Genomic DNA, 24,034 nt, shown 5'->3' on the forward strand with positions numbered 1-24,034 from the left:
TTTGCGTTATTGTAACATATTTTAATCAATATATTACAATTTAACACATACAAAAATCGTTTAGTATCGCTTTAATAATATTTGTTAAAATAAATTGCGAACTTTTTAACCAATTAATGTAATATTGTTCCATCTTAATCTGTAAAAAAATGACACTAACACAGGGCATCAACAAGAACGGTCAAGAACGTGTCCTTTAAATGTTGCTCAATCTGTGTCAGTTTGCAACATGTATTGGGAAAAATTGTTGCCGTGTTTTACAGATAAGGGATTTGATTACAGAACATGAATATATCTTTAAACATTTTCTATAAAATATGTGTTCGTCATTTTCAGTAAACAAATTGACTGCATAATGTTACATCAAATACTGCCAGGAGAAAAAAGTCAGTTGAGGAAGCCAAGAAATCATGCGAGAATTTCTAGCTGCTTACCTACTCTGGCATGTATGGGTTTAGTCTTAATCTACGCCTTATATATTTTAATTTGAGTAAAGATTAATGTTATTCAAATAAAAGTTGGTTTGCTATATTCTCAAATCTTTTTTTTCTAAAAATAAGGGATGTAGTTGACACTTGTTCGTAATTTTATTTCATCGTTCCTCAAAAGGTTGTAACTTTGTTGCTCTGGTCTCTTCCCTTCCATTGAGTAATTAAATGGTAATTAAAATGAATGCGTTTTGGTTTCCTTTTATTATTGTTTAATTTGAGTTGCAATGCTATGAGGTTAAATTTTATTCACACTTATATGTATCATGAATATTGCTGGGCCAAGTGTGAGGTTGACCGTTCCAAGGCGGTGACCCAAGCTTTATTCTTATATATGTTTATGTTGTTTTGTATTGTGCTGTGTTGTACTATTTGGCAACTGCTCCAGTACCTGGAGTTTCACTTCTTTATTTTCAATGAAAAATTTGAAGATATTATGTTATTCACATCAGTAAACATACATGTATAAGAACAATGATTAAAATATTCTATGTCTTCAGAATATCCACAAAACATGTGTTTATCATAAATCATTAGAAAAATTGTTATAACGATGCGCACACTATGACAAGTTTTGTCCACCAGTTTATACTTTTAAACATAAAGATTGACATTATTAAACGCACATTCCAATGACGTCATAGTGTGGATTCACTTATTTTAAGGAGGTCTCATTTTCGCACACCTACCATTTCTCCAATTTATGATCACTGGAATATTTACCAATTAGGTTTTCCGCATTCTTCACGTTAAAAGTGAAACGTCGAATCTGATCAGTCGTAACACCCTATGCCGTTATGTTTGAACATGAGACGTTCTTCTGACGTTGATATGATCTCTTTGTAAAAATATAAGCACAACTTTGGCATGTTAAACGTTCATTTGAAAATAAGTTAATAGATGCACAGCTTTTAACATGTTTTTTCAAACTTTCAATGTGTAATGAACTGCTTGAATGCTATAACCATAAAAGTATACATCTGCAATAAAGCCTGTCTATAGTGAACATATCAAATGGCACTGAAGTCAGAGAGACATATACCTGTAATACACGTATAAAATTAATTACTGCAAAATCTAAAAAGGATAAGCATTAAATTATTCCTGCCTTTTAAGTCCAAATTTGAAACATTTTAGTATTTTAATTATAAAAGACAGCTTTTTACACACAAATATAATACCTAAAAATCTTACCTTATATTGTAAAAGTAGTTTTCTTTAAAAACATCTTCTTTCCATAAGTAAGAACTTTCAATGAGAAAGGTGTTGAAACAATTATATTATTTTACCATCATAGTGGGAGAACAGTGTCTTTTATCAACATAAACACCGATAAAGTCATATTTCTCCCTATCTAATTACCCATTAGCACAATAGTTTGTGTTTCCTGTTGATATAAACCAGATACAATAATTCCTTTACAAGGTAAGGGCTTCATATTTTATTTTTTACTTTGAATAAGGCTTATGTTAAAATGATTTAAGTGCACTTAAGTTAGTTTTATCCACATGGTAGTATGTATGTTAAAATTTCATATTGCCTTAAGTTAACGATTAACATTTTGTTCTCCCTTAGACGTTTCTAGACAGTAACTTTTAGTGTAACACTGCGTTTTGCACATATACTAGTACACTTACCAGGACGGCCACTGCCTAAATGGCTAAATAAATTTTTTATAACACAGCGTTGCATCCAGCGAATATACTATATACACAACTTTTCATTTGAGAAACGAAAAAAATGACCTGAAAGTAGCAACTGAAAAGAAGAAAGATGCAAGTATGTAGCTGCCTACATTCACATTTAGACATACAATTTTGTACTGGTATAAATCCAGGGAATTCGTAGAAGCCGGGGAATTTATGACAATGATAAGTCATTTTCTAATCACGCTTAATATAGCTTCTACACTAAAGGTACTTCATTTAGCAATATGAAAAATGTCTTAATCCTGGTCCGAAATCTGTCGACACGTTCAGATGAACACTCTTGATGCTAAACGTTTACGTGTGATGTTCCTGGTAAGTACACCATACGATTATTTTGCTATTTCTATTATACTTCATCGGTTATGTATATAAAATTAAAAGTTTTTGTTGTATTTTTATTGTGAGAATTCCCATTTAATTACATGTTAAACTGCTGCATATTGTGAGAGCAGAAAATGTTGTGCTTGCGTTTATTTAAGATGAAACAGCTGATTAATTCGGGTCGGATCAAGAATAAAAAGAAGAAAATGCACGACGTCATTGTCGAACTTCGTTTCGAACGTGCAATCAACATCAAACAACGTGATCGCTTGGTCATATTTAACAAAATGCGAATGGCAGGTATAGGGACCATGTGTGTTACTAAAGAGTTCTTTATTGTATGACAGATGGTTAGTTCAAGTTCTGCTTACCATATTATCGAAAGTCAGCACAATTAGCAATTGATTCCAGGTTTAATAAGCCGCTTGTATTTACTAAAATAATGAATACATTTTTAAGGTGAAAAATGTGGCGTTCAGAAAAATACAAGTACTTTATGAAACATGATCATTTGAATTATATGCATATTTTCATTTTCGAACTCAGCTGAAATCTCATTCGAAAAAAATCTGTCCAAGTTTCATGAAGATTTGATTGTAAACGTGACTTTTAAATGTTAACAAGCTTTTTTTCTTGAATTTGAACTAGTTTTTATATTACCGAGTTTCAAACTCAGCCGAGATTTCATTAAAACATATGTTCTGACTATTTTTATGAAGATTGGACTAAAAATGTGACTTCTAGAGTGGTAAGAAGGTTACACTTAAGCCATATAAGGTTAACTGCCCCCTCGCTGGTGGGCATATTTTTTCAACAGGCCGGAATCATTGTGAAACTCGGCTCAGATATCATTTGAACAATTGTTCTTACCAAGTTTCATTCAGACTCGACTTAAATGTGACTTCAATTGAATTAACAAGCTATTGCAACACCCATGTAAAGAACAAAGCACCGCCCCGCTCAAGCAAATTTCATAAAGATTGCACTATAAATGTGACTTCTAAAGTGTTAACAAGCTTTGATTTTGAACTCGAGAAAGTTTCATAAAGATTGGAGTGTAAATGTGACTTCTTAAGTGCTAACAATCTTCTTTTTTTAATTAACCAAGTTACCTTATTTTTGACCGTACATGACTCAGTTTAAAACTCGGTCAATCTTTTAACCACGTTTCATGAAGATAAGACAATAAATGTGGCTTCTAGTGTTATTAAGGCAAATGTTGACGACGGACAAAAGGCGATCACAAAAGCTCACCATGAGCAGGTTGTTCTCAGTTGAGCTAACAATAGACTAATATCATGTCTCTGTATGGAATTATAAAGCAATATATAGATATTATTGCTCAAAAACGTACAATTCATTATTTTAATTTTTCAGTTTGGACAGAAACATGAATCTGATGAAAACCGGAGGAATAAATCTGAACAGTACAGTCCATGCAGATGCTGAGGTAATACTTCCATTTATAATGAAACTCCCCAAAAATCTTTCAGGAAAAAATATCGTAACCTTCAGCTCTAATTATTATGCAGCTTTATACATAAAACGCAGCGCTGGTCATAAAATAAAAATAAAGGTGGTACTATGGTATTGAAAAGGGAAATGTAAAATATTTGCGAAGATAAACATATTTTAAGCTAGCCTTACCTCCCGGTGACAGTTTTAATGTAAAAATACGTATAATAACATAACCATAAGCTTAAAAACTAGCATTCAAATGTACTTAACGCCCACCACACTTTTAAGATCCTAATTAATGTTGTTACAATTGTAGTACAAGTTCGAGTACGTATTTGCATCAATGCAACAATCCATCAGCACATAATATAATTAATGTTTATAGTTTTTTCCTATGGTTAAAATAAACACAAATGTAGCGACTTTGATAATGTTCCAATTTCGTTTAGACGATATACGTCTACCGGTATATCACTATATTGATATTATTTCCGATGTAGACACCCAAGCCCATTTATCCCTTAATAGCATTAGCAAAACAATACATACACATCAACAAAAGTATAAAACGTTTATCAGAATTCATTTCTGCGTAACAGTACGAACTGTGCAAAATACTTCCTACAACAATGTGTATACACTCAAGAAATTCAGGAGACCTTTCGTACACACTGCCAGTAATATGTCACAGAGGGGTAATCACGTGATAGTCAAGATGACGACGTCCATGTCGAGACAGGTATTTTAGCCGTGTTATACCCTTTATTACTTTTATATAAAAAAAATAATGCCGCTCACTTTCCAGCCATATCAGCAAGAAAGAGATTAGAGTTAATTCGTAGTAATATTCGCTCTATATCTCGACTTAACTCGCTACGAAATTTTTAGCGGTTCACAAAATTACAGCTCCCGCTTTATAATAATTCGTAGATAGTAAATTTGAGATATTAAACGATTTTTAATACGAAATAAACGCTAATCACTTTCTTACTTAAATGGCTGGAAAGTGAGCTGCATTTAAAAATTCAACACAAGAAGTAAAGGGTATTCAACGGCGAAAAATACCGGTCTGGGCATGGACGTCGCCATCTTGACTATCACGCGATAACACCCTCTGTGTAATCTCCTCTCGAAAAAATACGGAAGGAATGTAATCGATTATATTTTTTAAATATTACAGAGGCATATGTAACAACTACACACAGCAATAGAATCGGTTCTCTTCGGCTGGTCTTCCACAATACTGCCGATGGCTTCTGAAAGTGCAAGTAGCAATATTATATTGTTTCGGCATATCTTCGAGATGAAACGGGGCCCTATCTCCGAAACATGTCAGCAAGTATGTTTGCTGTTTGGTCTGAATAGGACTAAAACTAACTTCAACATCAGACTCAAACAAGATATGTTTGTGAAACGCAATGCTCCCTACTTCGCGGCTTTGAAGCCATATATTTGACAGTTGACCTTGAAGGATGACCTTGACCTTTCATCACTCAAAATGTGCAGCTCCATGAGATACACAAGCATGCCAAATATCAAGTTGCTATCTTCAATATTGCAAAAGTTATGAGCAGGGTTATGTTTTTGGACAGACACAGAAATCGTCGGCAAACAAGGAATACCCTTCAGTTGGGGATTGGGGATTTATCTGACAGTCTGACCGCAGATTATATATTATTAAATGGTTCAAAGAATGATGTAGCATAATTTCTTAATGAAAACAAACGATTTATCTGAAAGGTCAATTATCTCTATCTGAAATCTTCATTATGACCGCAGTCATACTAGAATTTTCTAGTGCATTTGTACGGCGTGCGTATACATCGGAGAAAGTGAGGATTTAAACCCAGCATTTACCAACTGCCTGCAGAACGAATTATAATAAACGTACAATCTACACGAGTCTGTTCAATCTTTCGATTAGAACAAAGCTTTAAACTGGTAGATACTAAGTGATCATATCTCGATCTCTCACCCAAGGCAACAAGGTATTGAACCTTTTCGTTGTCGACGTTCGTTATCACAGGGTATTTGCTCTTTTGGAAGGGCATACGAACTTTTTCGTTCAGTTCAGATGGAGTCGGTTGTAAACAGCTTAGTCTTAATAGACACTTTATGACAACTGCAATCGATATTAATTGATCTTCGGTTCTTCGATTTTTTCTTCATGGTGTGGATTATAGTACATAGACGGCTGGTTTAAATCTGGATCACAACGGGGACGGTCCTTTTCCTTGACGCTGTATAATATTATGAGTACGACTGACGCTCATATCATGTATTTTAGGCAAGGGATGATCTTTTCTTGGCGGTTTCGCACAATACGAGTGTTTCTAACAAGAAGAACGGGTATCTATATATATCTAAAACTCATCTGTATCGGACGATGCGTCATTTTGCGTTTTGTTCCCAATGGTCTGAGCTTCCAAAATCTCTCGATATCGACAGCTTTGACAGATCATCACGTTCAGAATCCTTACGGTCGTCTGTGCATTGTCGCTGGTTTCATGTTTCATTAATTTCCTATCACGAAATGAACTTGTGAATGCGGAAAATTTAAATTCTGTGATAAATGATCTTAGGGCACCATTGTTAAATAATGTTTTTGCTTCAACAAGTGAGTCATAAGACCTTTCTTTTGCGACGATGGTATTCGGCATTACAATCTTGAAGATTTCTCAGAAGAATGCAAATTGTCGAATATTAAGTATTCTGTAGTTAACAGATGACTGAATGATATGTACGCTTACAATTACGGTACATGGATTTCAGGATTTGCACGATTAAAATGAAAATCTGATAACATATAAAATGAATTGCAAGCTATAAGTTCCGAGATCGATTCCCTATGTGATTGTGGTTAACGATCATGTCGTAAAGTAATATCACTTCTTCAGACTTGGAGGAATCATGTGAAACAGCAGATCGTACTGAGACTATGAAGCATTGAATTTCTCAAACTCTCAAGAAGGGAGACGAACGCGTTTTATACAGGATTTGAATAGGTTTGGCTTACCGGTAGTGTAATAATAGACGCACACTAAAATGATGATGTAGACGTCTCGTGACGTTTCGCGCAAAGGTCTATGCAGCTGTAAGAATGTCAGACCAGGTTCTGTATACAAACGAATTAAACGTAAATACAACAGCATAAGATGAAGACGTTGATGTAACGAAACGTGCCGTCCGAATGTGTCGCATTATAAACGTTTCCAAACATCCCATACGATGTAAAGATGCCTATTATATACCCTTAATATTAACATATAATAAGATACTGACTACTGAGACCAAAACTATTATTGTTTTTTACTTCCAATGTGAAATATTTTTATTGAAACAAAATGCTAAAAAAGAACTTCTTTTATTTAAACAATTTGTTCATCAACATCATTAAAACTGGGGTCCCTTCCTTGAAATGACCGATGAAAATTATTGGATAATTTACATATTTAAAAGCATACACAGCCTCGCAATAAGCCAGATTTGTATGGCAAAACACACAACATACATCCACCTCATTGCAGATTTCTGAGGCACGATAAAGGAAAGCCATATTTTACGAACAGGTTCTCATCGTAAGCTCATCTATTACATAGCTCGTTAATATTTCAAAGATTACGAAAGAAACAACAAATATTTTACTATTTGTGATATTTATTTAGAAAATCTCTATATCTTCTGCTTGCAAACCGAAATGGGAATGGCAAACAAAAAAGTTTAGAAAGTCGTCGAACCAACGGCTTAAACATTGGCCAGGTAACCGTCGATTAACATTTAAAAAAACAACATTTTACGGGTATTAACAAAATGCGGGCCCTGGTCAATTATATTTTCGAGAGAGCTGGATGAATATCTCCCAGCTCTCAGTGTGGCGGCAAAGTTACTTTGACTATGGTGATATTGTCAACACCGTCTCCTGTAATAAATAGAAAATGCAATGAAGCAAATTCAGTATAACATACAGACGGACAAAAGATTTATATTAATATTGAGCAATTCAATATTAGAAACAAGTAAAATACCGCGCATTGAATTGCGAATTTCACTATGTGATCTTAATGTTGTTATAAATATTGCCACGAGCGAGTGATAACAGACAAAGAATTTCAAAAAGCGCAATCATTTAATAACTTACAGCAGTAGCTGGGGACAATGAATGAAAACAAGCTTTTATCAGATTATGTCCAGGACATGACTTCGTTCAATAAGTTTCAAGGGCATCTTCGATGCCACGAGCAGATATTCTCAAAAGTGTCGTACCGTCGGGCCTGACCGACGTTTTTAAGACAGGTCCGATTGAAAATGCTATGTTGCCGGTCCGAATGTCCGGTAAATAATAAAAGAGCAAAAATATTTATTTCAAAGAATTAAATCTAAAAATAAAACAAAGCTTAAAAGAAATATGAGCAGTTAACATTACGTCGTATTTTTGTTAACATTCATAAAATGTTTTGCGCCTGCGCAGCTAAAACTTCAGAGTAAATATGTCGATAGTTTTTACAGTCAAACGAATACACGTTCTGCCACTCATATCGTTGTAATTGGGGCATAAACAGTTAGTTACCCCTTAAAATTTACGCATAATAATGCATTTTCGTTGATTTATATATCATTGTGGCCAATTTATTGACTTTCGTAGTAAAATTCTGAGTTGTCAAATAATTTCGCGACCGGGAAATTGTCAATGAAACTTTCGTAATACCGAGAATTGCTTTGCGCTTTTTAATCTTAGTGTGTTTAATTATGGTATCGATATCCAGCAGGTATTCTGTTGTTTGAGGTACTTTATATTATTGATTCCTTACAAGAATAAATGTGATTTTTTTTTAAATAATTGACTTTTACTATCAGAAATGCGTTTTTAGCTTATGTGACCGTGTGATGTCCGGCGTCCGTTGTGCGTGTGTGTGTGCGTGCGTGTGTGCGTCCGTCAACAATTTGTTTGTGTAGACAGTAGAGGTCACAGTTTTCATCCAATCTTTATGAAATTTGGTCAGAATGTTTATCTTAATGAAATCTGGGTTGGGATTGTATTTGGGTCATCTAGGGTCAAAAACTAGGTCACTATGTCAAATAATAGAAAAACCTTGTGTAGACAATAGAGGTCACAGTTTTCATCCAATCCGTATGAAATTTGATCAGAATGTTTATCTTGATGAAATCTGGGTTGGGATTGTATTTGGGTCATCTGGGGTAAAAAACTAGGTCACTAGGTCAAATAATACAAAAAACCTTGTGTAGACAATAGAGGTCACAGTTTTCATCCAATATTTATGAAATTTGGTCAAAAATGTTTATCTTGATGAAATTTGGGTTGGGATTGTATTTGGGCCATCTGGTGTCAAAAACTAGGTCACTATGTCAAATTATAGAAAAACCATGTGTCGACAGTAGAGGTCATAGTTTTCATCTGATCGTAATGAAGTATTGTCAGAATGTTAAAATTTATCTTGATAATATCTGATTTTTGGATCGTATATGGATCGTCTGGAGTCAATAATTAGGTCACCTTGCCAATGCTAGTAAAACCTTGTGTAGATGAAAGAGGACACAGTTTTCATCACGTCTTAATGAAATTTTGTCACAATGTATTAATTGATGAAATTCTGCTTGGGATTTATATGGGTCTGATAGAATTTAAGTTGATGTAGCAAGGTTAGTCAGGTGAGCGATTCAGGGCCATCATGGCCCTCTTGTTTTTTAATGTGGTGGAAACGTCTGGCCTTCAATTTTAAGGGGAAAATATACACAAAAAGAAGAAAGCGTGGATTTTTTCCAAGGTTAACTAAAAATTTTGGGAAATTTGCACTATTTTAAAGAAATTAAGTTGGGGGGAAGAGGTCTTTCCCTTGGGGAAGGGGGCCTACATAAGGCCACTGCTAAAGAAGGAAAAACACCCGTGATCAGTATCTGACAACTTTTGTTAAAACAGCAATTGCATACAAGTATACAATAATCGAATTTTCAATTTAGAAAGTGATTAGTTTTTAACCAATTTATTTTCATATAAAAAATGTGTTGTGATAATAATGTAAGTGTGTTGTGATTTGTTAGTGTTCAGTGTTGTGTTGGTTATTATCCATTTATGATTACAGTTTTCCAATTAGCATTATGTCCATAAATTTGAGTCAGTGAAGTGATGTATTGGTCCTATGAATCCCAGTCCGGTCCTGCAAGTTTTTTAAGTTTTAAGTTTTTTTTTATTCTTTCGAATGTCTACACGAGGATGGAATGATGGAAGTAGCACTTTCAAAACTTGAAGGTTTGTAAAACGGACACGATGAATTTTAATGGGTGGGGTAATTCTGCAAATTAGTGAAAATATGTTAATATTAAATTATTCACATGTTTTGTTATTTGTAATAGTATTTATGTGGGGAAATTCGTCTTTACTAATTTTTTAAACGAATGTGTAACTTCTTAATATGAACACTGAAGTATTTGAAATGATTTTTTATCTTACACATGAAAATGCCACAGAGAAAAAATGCAACCACATTGAAGGTAGCATTTGCAGTTTAATGTGCATCATAAATAATTTGATGACCTAACTTCTATATAATAACGTCACTTTCTGAAAAATAATAGTGTTTGATATCTACACATTTGATGAAGTTGAGCATAGGCATATTTTGATCTGACAATTTTTTGGTGAAATCAATCTCCCTTGGCAGTCCAAAAATATTATTACAACCATCGAAGAGGAAGAGTTACAGTAAACTATAATAAGCATTAAATTAATCAAATATTGATGTATTATAAATAGATTAAATAACATGTAGGACTTTCCATTTATATGTATATTTTTAAGTAAAATTTTAATCTTTGTGACTACTTCAGTATTGTTTTTTTCGAATGGTACTGAATGTATAAAATACATTGTAAAAAAAACGAATGACAAAATGTTTTTATTTTCAACAATTATTTACAATTTACACCTGAAAATAAAACAAATGATTAATACAATAAATATTTGAACTTGAAATAATTTTGAAATAAAGTCATATTTGTATCATAGTTTGTTATGGATGCAAAGAAGTAAGCAGCAGGAACACCTATAGTAGGAATACATAGATTCTTGTGGTTAAACAAAAATCAAACCCTACCCTACCTAGCTTTGTATACCCCCATTACTGGTAATGGGGGTTATATAGGAGTCACTTTGTCGGTCTGTCTGTCTGTCGGGCTGTCCCGAAAATTTCATCCGATCTTCACCAAACTTGGTCAGAAGTGGTATGTAGATGATGTCAAGGTCAAGTTTAAATATGGGTCATGCCGAGTCAAAAACTAGGTCACAGGGTCACTTAGTGCGTTTTAAACCGAAAGTTTGTCCGGACCATAACTATGTCATTTATCGTTAATTTTGAAATGACTTGGTACATGTGCTCAACATCATGGGACGGTGTGTCGCGCGAAAGAAGTACGTCAACATCTCAAAGGTCAAGGTCACACTTGGAGTTCAAAGGTCAAATGCATGTTCGGGCCATAACTTTATCATTTATTGTGTGATTTAAAAATCATTTGGCAAATTTGTTCACCATCATTGGACGGTGTGTCGCGCGAAAGAATTTCGTCGATATCTCCAAGGTCAAGGTCACACTTTGAGTTCAAAGAAAGGTCAAATGCATGTCCGGGCCATAACTTAATCATTTATTGTGAGATTTTAAAATCATTTGGAAAATGTGTTCACCGTCATTGGACGGTATGTCACGCGAAAGAATTACGTCGATATCTCCAAGGTCAAGGTCACACTTTGAGTTCAAAGATAAAAAAAATTGCCATAAATGAGCTTGTCCGGGCCATAACTATGTCCTTCATTGTGAGATTTTTAAATCATTTGGCACATTTGCACACCATCATTGGACAGTGTGTCGCGCGAAAGAATTACGTTGATATTTCCAAGGTCAAGGTCACACTTTAAGTTCATAGGTCAAAAATGGCCATAAATGAGCTTGTCCGGGCCATAACTATGTTGTTCATTGCAAGATTTTAAAATAATTTGGCACATTTGTTCAGCATCAGATGCCGGTGTGTCGTGCGAAAGAATTACGTTGATATCTCCAAGGTTAAGGTCAAACTTTGAGTTCAAATGTCAAAAATGGTCATAAATGAGCTTGTCCGGGCCATAACTATGTCATTCATTGTGAGATTTTAAAGTCATTTGTTCACCATTATTGGATGGTGTGTCGCGCGAAAGAATTACGTCGATATATCCAAGGTCACACTGTGAGTTCAAAGGTCAAAAATGGCCGTAAATGATCTTGTCCGGGCCTTAACTATGTCATTCATTGTGAGATTTTAAAATTACTTGGAACATTTGTTCACAATCATTGGACAATGTGTCATGCGAAAGAATTACGTCGATATCTTGAAGGTCAAGGTCGCACTTGGAGTTCAAAAGTGAAAAATGGCCTTAACCCTTTCCCACTCAGAAGCAAAGTGAAAATGGCTATGTGCATACAGCATAAAACCAGAACAGCCTGCGAGTTACTCGCAGTATGTTAAGGTTGTATGCTGTTTGCTGCTCATAAATATCAAAGGGTTGGAAATGAAGCCTTTAAAACTTGAATCCAGTAAGAAAGGTCTGTAATTAAATTTTACGGTATAAGGGACTACAAAGGCGTCAAAATACGTATCTAAATGGTAAAGGGATAAATAAGCTTGTCCGGGCCATAACTATGTCATTCATTGTGAGATTTTAAAATGACTCTGTACATGAATTTTTTTTCACAGTCATTGGACAGCATGTCATGCGAAAAAATTCAAAAGTTCAAAGGTCAAAATGGCCATAAATAATAATGGCATAATAATTTGTAAAAATTACCATTTAAATTCTCTTGTTTTGTGAAGACAGCTTGCAAAATAGTCTGTGTCAATGCGGCATGTGGGGGTATACGTCACGTCACGTCAAACTCTTTAACATGGCAATTAAAAAAAAATAATATATATATATATATATATATATATATATATATATATATATATATATATATATATATATATATATATGCTAACATTTGCATTTTAAAATCTATGCTTTACCTTGTATTTATAATTATATATTTGACACAGTGCTCTTCCGTAGTTGTTATGTATATATATATATATATATATATATATATATATATATATATATATATATATATATATATATATATATATATATATATATATATGCTAACATTTGCATTTTAAAATCTATGCTATACCTTGCATTTATAATTATATATTTGACACAGTGCTCTTCCGTAGTTGTTATTTTTAACAGCGGAAAGGACATTCTTTGTCAAACTTAACAGACGACAGCAAACTGTCAAAAGTAATTTAAGGAAAATACACAAAAACTCTGCAACAAAATAATGAAATCAACAAGAAAAACATTCCCGATGGTTAAATGAAGTAAATTACCACGACCCCCAACAACTTTTCGCTGGACAAGTTACATTTGACGAAGCTAAGGTCACAATATACTAAATAGTTTCCCTATATAATTCAATGTAAAAGCGACAACTTTGAGCGAAAATAAATGCAACATTTTGCACATAGAGATCCCCATAACCATACCTTTTCTTAAAGGCCATTCTAAGCGGAATCGATTTATGCAATAAAAAAGATATGTCATGTTCAAACCAAAAAAGAACTTGACGCTAATCAAAATCGACTGTTTTTGCAACTTTTTTTTTCGGCCGTTTCTTAGTGGAATGTAACCTTTTTCAGTGCAATGCTTTACTAAAGGCTCCAAGTTTATCATATTTCAGGGATTCGGTCGTGAACACCTATTTATGCCCTACCATTATCTCCGAAAGATAAAACCCGAACAATAGTTTAAGATGTAAAACATGCCTTCGGGTCAACTATGATATTTTTTTAGAGAGTACAGCCTACATGAAACGAGTATTTAGTATATTGTCACCCTAAGCGCAAGTGCGAAGTTACAAATTTAAAGGTCACAATATACTAAATATTGTCGCTATATAATTCACACTCTTACACTGCGGTTCATTACATTCATGTATGATGATGCACGAACGACAACTCTGCTAGTAGAATGTATAATTCAATGTAAAAGCGACAATAGATGAGTTTAAGCAAAAATAAATGCAACAATTTGCACATAGAGACCTCATAACCCTATCTTACTGCATTCTAAGCTGAATCGATTTAAGCAATAAACAAGAAATATGTTTGTCAGAAACACAATGCCCCCTATTGCGCCGCTTTGAAATAAAATTTCAATATATCATTTTGCAGGTTTAGAAAGTATTTCCATTTTAAAGCTTATTACTTCCCTTGGATTGTAGTTTTTGACGTTTGACTTTGAAGAATGACCTTGACCTTGACCTTTCACCACTCAAAATGTGCAGCTTCATGGGATACACATGCATGCCAAATATCAAGTTGCTACCTTCAATATTGCAAAAGTTATCGCAAAACTTTGACCAAGGTTAAAGTTTTGGGACAGAATGACAGACAAACAATGTGCCCCCGATCATTCGATCCGAGGGCATAAAAATGTGTCATGCACAAACCGAGATCGAACTTGATACAAATCAAACTCGACTTATTTTGCACCTTCTTTTTCCAGTCGTTTAACGCGTTTTCTAGCTGAATGTAACCTTTTTCAGTGCAATTGTTTACTAATGTCTCTTACTTAATCACATCTCTGGGATATAGTAGTGAACACCTATTCTTAATCTATCAATATCTCAAACAGATAATACCAGAACAACACACGTACACGTAAAACATGCCTTCTAGTAAAATAGGCAATGCACATTCTCGGTCCTTTCCGTCAAACATCGGATGAGTAAGGATTATTGATAATCTGCGAGGGGTACCGAATGTAAAATAGGATGACAATCGTAACACTTTGTCCATCTTCAGAGTGCTCCGTAAAGAGTGCTACTTTATGCAATAAAAAGCCGGTTGGGTCCAGAGTGATAGGATGAGTTTTGTTCAGAGTTCAAGGTTACATTACACTAAGTAGTGCCTATTTCTAAAGAGTTCCTTTTCTCTTCTTAAATAAAAGCCATTTAACAATGTGAGACATGTCTTTTGTGGTTATTTGCAATATTATGTAAGTGTATGGAGTACTTTGATGCCTTGGATTGAAAGCTAACTTAAAAGATGAACTCTTTTTTTTTATGGGGGGGTGTTTACTATTGTGTGGTGATTTTGTGGAAATTAGGTTTCCGAAACACGTTTTTCTACGGTGGGTTCATTCGACAGCGATTTACTTTCTTAGAAGTTACGAGACGGTATGTTTTTGATTGCAATTATTGGTAGAGGACAGATCCATCTTTAAAATTATACCAGGTTCGGAAAAATTGATACGTCGGAAAGGCAAGAAATGCTGTGAAAGATGTCAGTTTTATAACGGGACCCTATGGGAATCGGAATAAGTGTAATATAACCTCAATATAACCTAAACAACCGGTTTGTGGCAGTGACATTATAGAGTTATGGTCACAATAATATACTAAATAGTTTTCCTATATAATTCAATGTAAAATCGACAACTTTGAGCGAAAATAAATGCAACATTTTGCGCATAGAGATCCCCATAACCATACCTTTTCTTAAAGGCCATTCTAAGCGAAATCGATTTATGCAATAAAAAAGATATGTCATGTACAATGCAAGAAAGAACTTGACACAAATCAAAATCGACTGTTTTTGCAACTTTTTTTTCGGCCGTTTCCTAGTGGAATGTAACCTTTTTCAGTGCAATGGTTTACTACAGTCTTCAAGTTTATCATATTTCAGGGAGGCAGTAGTGAACACCTATTCATGCCCTACCATTATCTCCGAAAGATAACACCCGAATTATAGTAAAAAGTGTAAAACATGCCTTCCTGTCAACTATGATATTTTTTAGAGAGTACGATTATTTAGTATATTGTAACCTACACGAAACGATTATTTAGTATATTGTAACCTTATAAAATAGCGCACAAAATGGATGCCGCGTTACGGTGATGTCTGAGTAAAGTTTCACTGTTCTGTTTTAACATGTTCATACTTCAGTAGTTCCACACGTTTAATGCAAAGCTCCACTCACTGTTTAGTCGCAACAAGACCCTCAATAGCAAGCTTTAGCCTTTTTATCCGATTAGTAGTGCATCTGTCGTTAAAATGGTAAATTACATTTTACATAATTCCTTTTTTACGAGGTCAATTCCAGCAGATGTTCCTTCAGCGCAGGGTAGCCGGCACTGCTATATAATTTTGTCAAAATAAAATACAAAACTTTTAATCGTATTTTAAAAATCTAAATGTGTCCTGCGATGCAAACTCTTAATACAAATATCAATACACGCACTTTCCTTGCAGATTACCTTACTTTAGGTTACCTTAGGTGGTTTACCACCGCAGGTCTTTGGGACCTCTGTAGTGGCCTCTTCTTCGTCCTCACTATTAAGTAGTCTCGGTGTTTTGCTTCCGGTTATTACATTCTAGTCACATTTATGATCATACATCATCGGGTGGTTGATCCAATGTGTATCCAGGTGTCTTTTAAATGTATCTGTGTTCTTGGATGTGACGACAGCACTTGGTAAATTATTCCATATGTTTACAATGCAGTTGGAGAAAAAGTTCTTGCGAATGTCACGTGCACATCTGTGTTTTAAAAGTTTCAATGGATGACCTCTGTTTGTGTTTGTGTTCAGAGTAAAAATTCCAACTGTTGTTCTGTTGTCATAGATATTGTTCAAGATCTTGTACGTTTCAATCATATCCCCCCGTAGTCTGCGAAATTTCAAAGTGGGTAGTTTAATAAATTTAAGTCTTTCCTCGTATGACTTCTCCTTAAGTTTGGTTAACATTTTAGTTGCTCTACGTTGGACGTTTTCAATGCTATCAATGTCTTTAATTTTTGATGGACTCGCATATTCCAGATGTGGCCTTACAATTGACTTGAATAATAATCTGAAGCTTCTAATATCTAGAAATTTAAATGAACGTCTTATTAATCCCATCATTTTGTTGGCTTTATTTACTTGGTTTTGTATGTGTTCATCAAATTTCAATTTTGTGTTTATTGTTACACCAACATCTTTTTCATTTTCAACTCTTTCTAGAGAAACGAGGCCTCCTTCATATTTTGGCATAGTATATGATCTTATTTCTGGGGGTTTTGTTGAAAATTGCAATATTTTGCACTTGTCTTGGTGAAACTTTAACAGCCATTTGTTGCTCCATCAGGGCCCTCACACTACTTTGGGGGAAGGGGTCCACAGCCCTTAGGAGGGGGAATTTTCGCGGCGTTTCCCTTTTTGGGGGATTTTTTTACTTAATCTCTCATTATTTCATTTGTACTTGTTTGCACTATATTCATTGCATTTTTCATATTTTAGTATGTTTGAAAAAATTAAATTAAAATAGAATTGAGATATAATAATCGTGAGACACATCTTTCTATTTAAAAAAAAAAAAAAATATTTTTTTTTTTTTTAGGGGGAATTTTTCCCCACAAAAGGGGAAAAAAGTATACTTTTCAGGTGGGGGACTGCCGCCGAAATTCGGCGGCAGATTTGATAGATTGAGGGCCCTGTCCATTCAAAAAGTTTATTCAAATCATCTTGAAGAATTAATTGATCCTTTTTGATGAAAATCTCACGGTATATTTTTGTATCGTCAGTGAACATAAAAACACTAGAGTTCACACATTTTGGTAAGTCATTTATGAACACCACAAATAGGATAGGTCCTAGTACGAAACCCTGAGGAATGCCGCTGGTGACATCGTGCCATTGTGAATAGCTCCCATAGACTTGTACCCTTTGTTTACGATTGGTTAAAAAGTTCTGTACCCATTTACATGTTTGTTTGCTGATGCTCAATTTTTCCAATTTATATATTAATCTTTTGTGTGGGACCTTATCGAACGCCTTCATGAAATCTGTGTATATTGTGTCAATTTCGCCTTCTTCATCTAGTAAATTAGTCCAGTGGTCCATAACTCTGAGTAACTGTAGGTTGGTTGATCGGGCTCCAATAAATCCAAACTGCTTATCACTGAATAAATCATTAGAGTTCATATGGTCAACTATCCGTTTACGAATTAATTTTTCCATCAGTTTGCAGATTACACTAGTGAGACTGACTGGTCTATAGTTTGAGGCTAATTTTGTATCTCCCTTCTTAAATAATGCTGTAATTTGGCCAATTTTCCATTTATTAGGCAAAATACCTGACTTAAAAGAGCTGTTGAATACATGGCACATAGGTATTTTGATTATGTCTGACAGTTTTGACAAAACAATTGGGTGAACTTGGTCTGGACCTGGAGACTTAGATGTGTTGTGTTTGTTTAATAGGGTTTTCACTTCCTCTGGTTTAAATTCATTGTCACTGGTCAGATGACTAGTTCTGGCTACCATAACTTTAAATGTCGCTTTTTATGATTTTTGACAGGCGCGACTTTATAGTTATGGACCAACCCCATGAGGAAAGTCAACCAGAAATTCCCGAAAAAATTGACAGTAAACAAAGACCAGCCCAAAACAGCATTTAAATGCAGTTATTGGCCCAAATCAACCACTTGATCGGAAAGATTGACATTTTTCACATTTAACTGATATATTCTTTCACAAAATACTATCTTAAACATTTAAATTTTATCTATTCTGCTCTTACATATCGAGAAAAACAGCGATGTGACATACTTTTTTGAAATGCAAATCTCCCGAGATTTCACGGTCATATGATGTTATTTCTATTTTTAGTAACATACCATGTGCTCAAGTGTTTTCAAATTCAGAATGACATTTCCCGGTATTTTAGATTAATCTGGCGTATTTTGTAAACAAATTATAGTGTAAATACAAACTCAAGGTAAATATTATTTAAAACTACACTGAAATCAGTCTTATAATCCACCAGACGTAATTAGTTGTTAATCACAAATATTAGATTTCATAAAACGAAAGTAATGTTTACAATTTCAGCAAAAAATGTCAAGGTCGATCTGAAAGTATCCAAATGAAAACTCGTCACGTGACAAAGCGACAATGGCGTCAAAATTGTGAATTTCAGAATGATGAGAGTTATTTTTATCTATTGTAAGATGCATTTGAAACATTTGAACCTTAAAATATTCCCCGACGCAGTAATTTATATTAATTCACCAATATACGTAGAAATGTATTCAAGAAAATGAGCTTTCTTTGATTTATAGCGTGACATGAATATGTTACGACTCTGGTTGACTTTCGATAAGGGGTTGGCTTCAGCGTACAGGTATGTCAATACTATATAAACTGTGCGCTGAAGTTTCTTTAGCTAGCAGATGACATGAAATAGTGTGCAGTAGAATTTGTGCGCACTTTTTATTGGGACAAAGGATCAACACAAAATACAGTGCAATGTTTATTTGAAGATAGAATGAAGCTATAATTAGTTATCATTGAGTTAACATTAAAAATTAGAAGTGTGTTTAATAAGCTCATTTTAGAACTCATTATTTACAGTTGTTTGTAATGAATCCAATTATAATGTGTTTTAAAAAAAAGCTTTACATGTAGAAATAAATGTTTTGACAATACTGTGTTATGCATGGAATGCACAATTTCCACGTGGATAACACCAGGTTGCCAACATAAGTCTCTTAAGTAACGTTCCACGATTTTATTGAGGAGGAGTACAAGTACACATTAGGGACCGATTAGTGTGCTTAGTATAACAGAGCCACAAAACCAATGACATCAATTGATATTGACATGTGGTTCATGCATGACTAATTCACAACTGTGCTCATCTGCACAGCCTTGGAGCCATACTCTGATAATATTCAGCTTAGAAGTTTGCTCAAGAGGCAATTAAGAGGTTATTGATAGGGGCTTGTCAGAGTTGGGACCAATCGACCGCCACCGGTCAGTGTTCGACACTAACTAATCTTAGTAAGGAGTTCAAGGACTCCTAACTTTTGAAATTTAGGAGTCCGGACAGATTTCAAGGAGCCCAACAATTAATACACTTTTTTATATCATATTTTCGGCCATCAACACATGTCAATCCATGAAATGTTAAATTTTTATTGTATGTTTGTTTTTAGATGGAAGTTGTTAGTGACTGCTGTTCAATATATAAAATGATATATCACATTGCAAAATATTTAATGCATTCCAGTAATATTTTAGTTCATAATTTACTTAATCATTGTAAGATTTCAAAATATACTATTTTCTATTATGCATAATGATTTCTTGTTTAACCTCGACATAAGCGTTAAAAACATTCTCGGAGCCTTCTGTTTTGTTAGTGTCATAGTTACTTAATCACATCGTAAGGGTGTTACAACCCTATATTTCTCATTGCTTTATGTATATTCTTTATAATATTTCCAAGAATGTGGAAATTGGGAAACGCAATATAATTCTAATTGTATTGTAATTTCATCATTGGGTTTTAATTTTACACCATGAAAACATGTTCGGACAATATTTTGCATGCTAAGCACAATTTCCACGAGGATTACACCCTGTTGTCATTAGGGCTGTAACGATACATTCGAATATTCGAATTACTCCAATACGGCTGTGGGCAAATCGTATTCGTGATTCGCCACCTCCCGAACCGAATATTTGACGAATACAAACAACCGGGTTCCAGTTTGAAAGTTTAATCATCTTACCTTACACATGAAGGTTCATACAATTAACCCCTATATTTAAATGTTCTTCTCCTTATTCCGGCGTTTTTTCATCATGTTTATCCCACCCACTATGTTACACTGTGAGATTATCAACAAAAATGCGGGCACCATTTAAATATTTACGACATTGAATTGAAAATTCTTTCGATGGTTGTTTAATGTTTATTTAGGTAAATACGTGTGATTTGATGCTTAAACATACACACAAAGGATTAGCAGATGGAATTTCATTTTTGTTTATCTTTACGACAATGATTGTGCAACTTATCAACAAACATGGAGCCTTGCGAAGGAAATGCTATTGGTATCGTTGACATGCTTGCCAAATACACGTTGTTTGTCTGGCGCTATTTGGTTTCCCCAAAAAAGACGATGAGATGAAGACAATTTGCAGTGTTTTGTTATTTCAAAGTGTTATATTTCATATTTTCAGTATGCAATGATACTCAATCAAATTGACAAATACACATAGTTTCATACTATATAATGTCATGTCAAAATGTCAGTATTACTTTTGTTCATTGAAATTCATATTCACGAATAAATATTCGTATTCGCTTCCCTGTATTCGTGATACGTATCGTATTCGTCACCTAGTGTATTCATTACAGCCCTACTATTAACCTTGCATGCTTTTGCGGCATAAATCCGCCGCGTACGTGGCTGATCAAGTGCAAAGATGTACACCTACTTGTACATTTGTGTAGCGTTCAAACCTAAATTTACGCGACTTTCATAGTTATTATTTTCACGGTTTAATAAGCGGACATGATTGTTATATGTTGCTTTATAGACTATTAAGATACCGTAGGTTTCCACGTATAGCGCGCAGTGTTTTACCTCCAAAATTCAAATTAAAAAGCTGGTGCGCGCTATACATTGATGCAACGCTATCCTGGCTGCTTAATTGGTAAAAAATATGTTGTGTAATGGTAAATAATCAAAATGGTCGCCATGTTTTTTTTCAAGAAAACTACCACCCTATAATCGTACAGACTGAGGGGCCATTGTCGAAACAACAAGAAGTCGCTACTGGTAGATATGAATGCGGTAGAAGAAGTTTTGGTCAAAAATAAATGTGTTTGAATAAACTTGCGGACATTTCTTTGTTTGTGTTTTTACACTTCTTTATTGATGAATGCCGATGGGGATTGTTGTCGACATTCCGGAGAGCAGGCAAGGGTAGGTGCGAACGAGGTCTTTTTTGCGGGTAACGGTAGGTGTGAAAGGGGGTCATTTTGCACTTCGTAATTGGCAGATGTTATTGAGTAATATGTGCCACGACTTGTTAAGACGCTAATCAACATTTGAGACACTAATTGACACTTGAGAACGTGAAGATATGCAATTGCATTTTGTGTGTATAAATATTGAATGTTCAACAGTGGTGTACCTCAACAACTGTATCCCTGTCTCCCATAAGACATTCAAATTTACCGGTAATGCCCATGCTTTCCCCGAGGAAAAATCACACGATATACCCTAATTTTTATTTTCTCACGTTTTTCACGAAATGCACTTGGACTGTTAATCTTTTGCTAGAAAATTACAAAATTGTCAGAAAAGTATAGTGCTATGCAACCCATGCTCCTAATCATAATGACGCTTCCTATTTTGAATGCTTAATTAAGCTTTCCAATGACCCGGATTATTGGAATGTGCAATAGTAAAATGGCGGCCATTTTCGGTCCTATTTAGTGGTTTTATTGTCTTTAAATATTTTTTCTCCATTTTTGCATTTAAAAAACAGCCTTCGCGCTATACACGGGAGCGCGCTATACGTGGAAACCTACGGTAATATATATTATAATATCACTCAAAAAAATATTTGTCTCAATAATAAGCGCGCGAAAATAATGCAGACATGTAGAATGTCGCATGGAAAGTGTGGGTGTATTTTGTGTTGTGTAAAAACATGAACATCACGTCAGGCGATTTACGCGTGTTCAGTGGGGAAAAAACGCACTGATTGGACGTTATTTCATCACATCTTTAAATAAAAACAAATGCCCAATTTTTTTTTACACTAAAGAAAAATGGCGGATTTTGGTATTTATTGAAATTCATGAGAACTTTTATCGCAAATATTAACCAGATTTTGCCTTGAAACTGGATTATACGGGATTATCAGGTAATAAGTAGCGACGGGAAAAATAGTAAGTATTCAGTAATAGATTAATTACATTAAATTAATTATGATTTTAAATATTATTATAATTATTCTTTTAAAATTATTGACTAACTAATCATTTTTAAAAGATTTTTATTTTATGATGCGCATCGACTCGGCGTCATATCGCGGATCGCAGCTTGCCTCGGCGGAAGCATCGCGGCGAAATGCGACGTGCCGCCGCATACTGACGCGGCTTCAACTGCCGACTGGGCATTGACTCGTTGCGCCTTGATGCTGCGGATCGCGAAATATGTTTGTTCCGCGTTGGCTGTACTGTATAGTACATGTATAATACAGGTTATTGATTGTTATGATAATAGGGCCTTACATGGCACCTTTTTGACACGACCGTTAATACTTGTCATGTTTTCTTGCCTAGATTTCTTTAAATTCTTTTTAAACAAAATAGTGAAAAAATATTTTCTTTTCCATTGATATAAAAATAAAAAACATAATAAGAAATAATTATTAAAAGAAAAAAAAAATTGAAAAGAAGAGTCTAGAATAGACCAACAATTTGACAACATTATTTGCTGGCAAAATCAAGAACTTTGATTGCTTATGCATTTGAAGACCAATTGAACTTTTAAATATGAAAGGGAAAAAACAACCTCTTAATACAGAAAGGAGACAAGTTAGAAGTTACTATTAAATTAATGGCAAGGGACAAGTTAGAAGTTTATACTATTAAATTAATGGCAAGTTATCTCCTTTTGTTTCCAGAGTGATATGAAATAGCCTAAGGGCAGATTTGCTTCATTGTCAATATCAGAGACATACATGTAACACAGTACTAACACTGCATGCATTTTATTACCAATTAAGGCTTAGGGGACAGACCCTTTTAACCCTAGAAAACACAAGAGTTCTGTTTGTCCATTCTGCTTATCAAATAGATATATCAATAAATTAGTGAAATACTATGGTAACTTCAATAGTAATAATACTTTAGTAACAGCTGTGATACACTGAGATAAAGATATTGCCTTAGTCCTTATGTATTTGAGGCAGTTTCCATAAATAATAAAAGTAATTTTTTACAGCTTTTAAGATTTTTTTTTACAATAAATAACTCAAAAAAAGTTTATCAATTACAGTATAATGATTGATGTAATATAGAATAGCTTAAAGTCTACCTTTGTGTTGTTTAAATGCTATAATTTTCAATCGACCAGTATTGACTGGTTTTAACAGGGTATTAAATTTTTGCTCAACAACACTTTAA

General features: G+C 34.2%; 1 protein-coding gene across 4 annotated transcripts in view; it reads left to right on the forward strand.

Moving 5' to 3' along the window:
* Positions 1-24,034, forward strand: part of LOC127852740 (uncharacterized) — a 110,317-nt gene that overhangs the window by 11,563 nt on the left and 74,720 nt on the right. The window contains exon 1 of one of the 4 annotated variants that reach the window (XM_052386695.1): positions 15,918-15,965. The exons of the other annotated variants lie outside the window; for them this stretch is intronic. The gene's annotated coding sequence lies outside the window, so the exon portion shown is untranslated. Of the gene's footprint in view, positions 1-15,917; positions 15,966-24,034 lie in introns of those variants that run through there. 4 annotated transcript variants of the gene reach the window in all.

The sequence above is a fragment of the Dreissena polymorpha genome, chromosome 12 (assembly GCF_020536995.1).
Source record: "Dreissena polymorpha isolate Duluth1 chromosome 12, UMN_Dpol_1.0, whole genome shotgun sequence".
Classification (NCBI taxonomy): Eukaryota; Metazoa; Mollusca; class Bivalvia; order Myida; family Dreissenidae; genus Dreissena; species Dreissena polymorpha.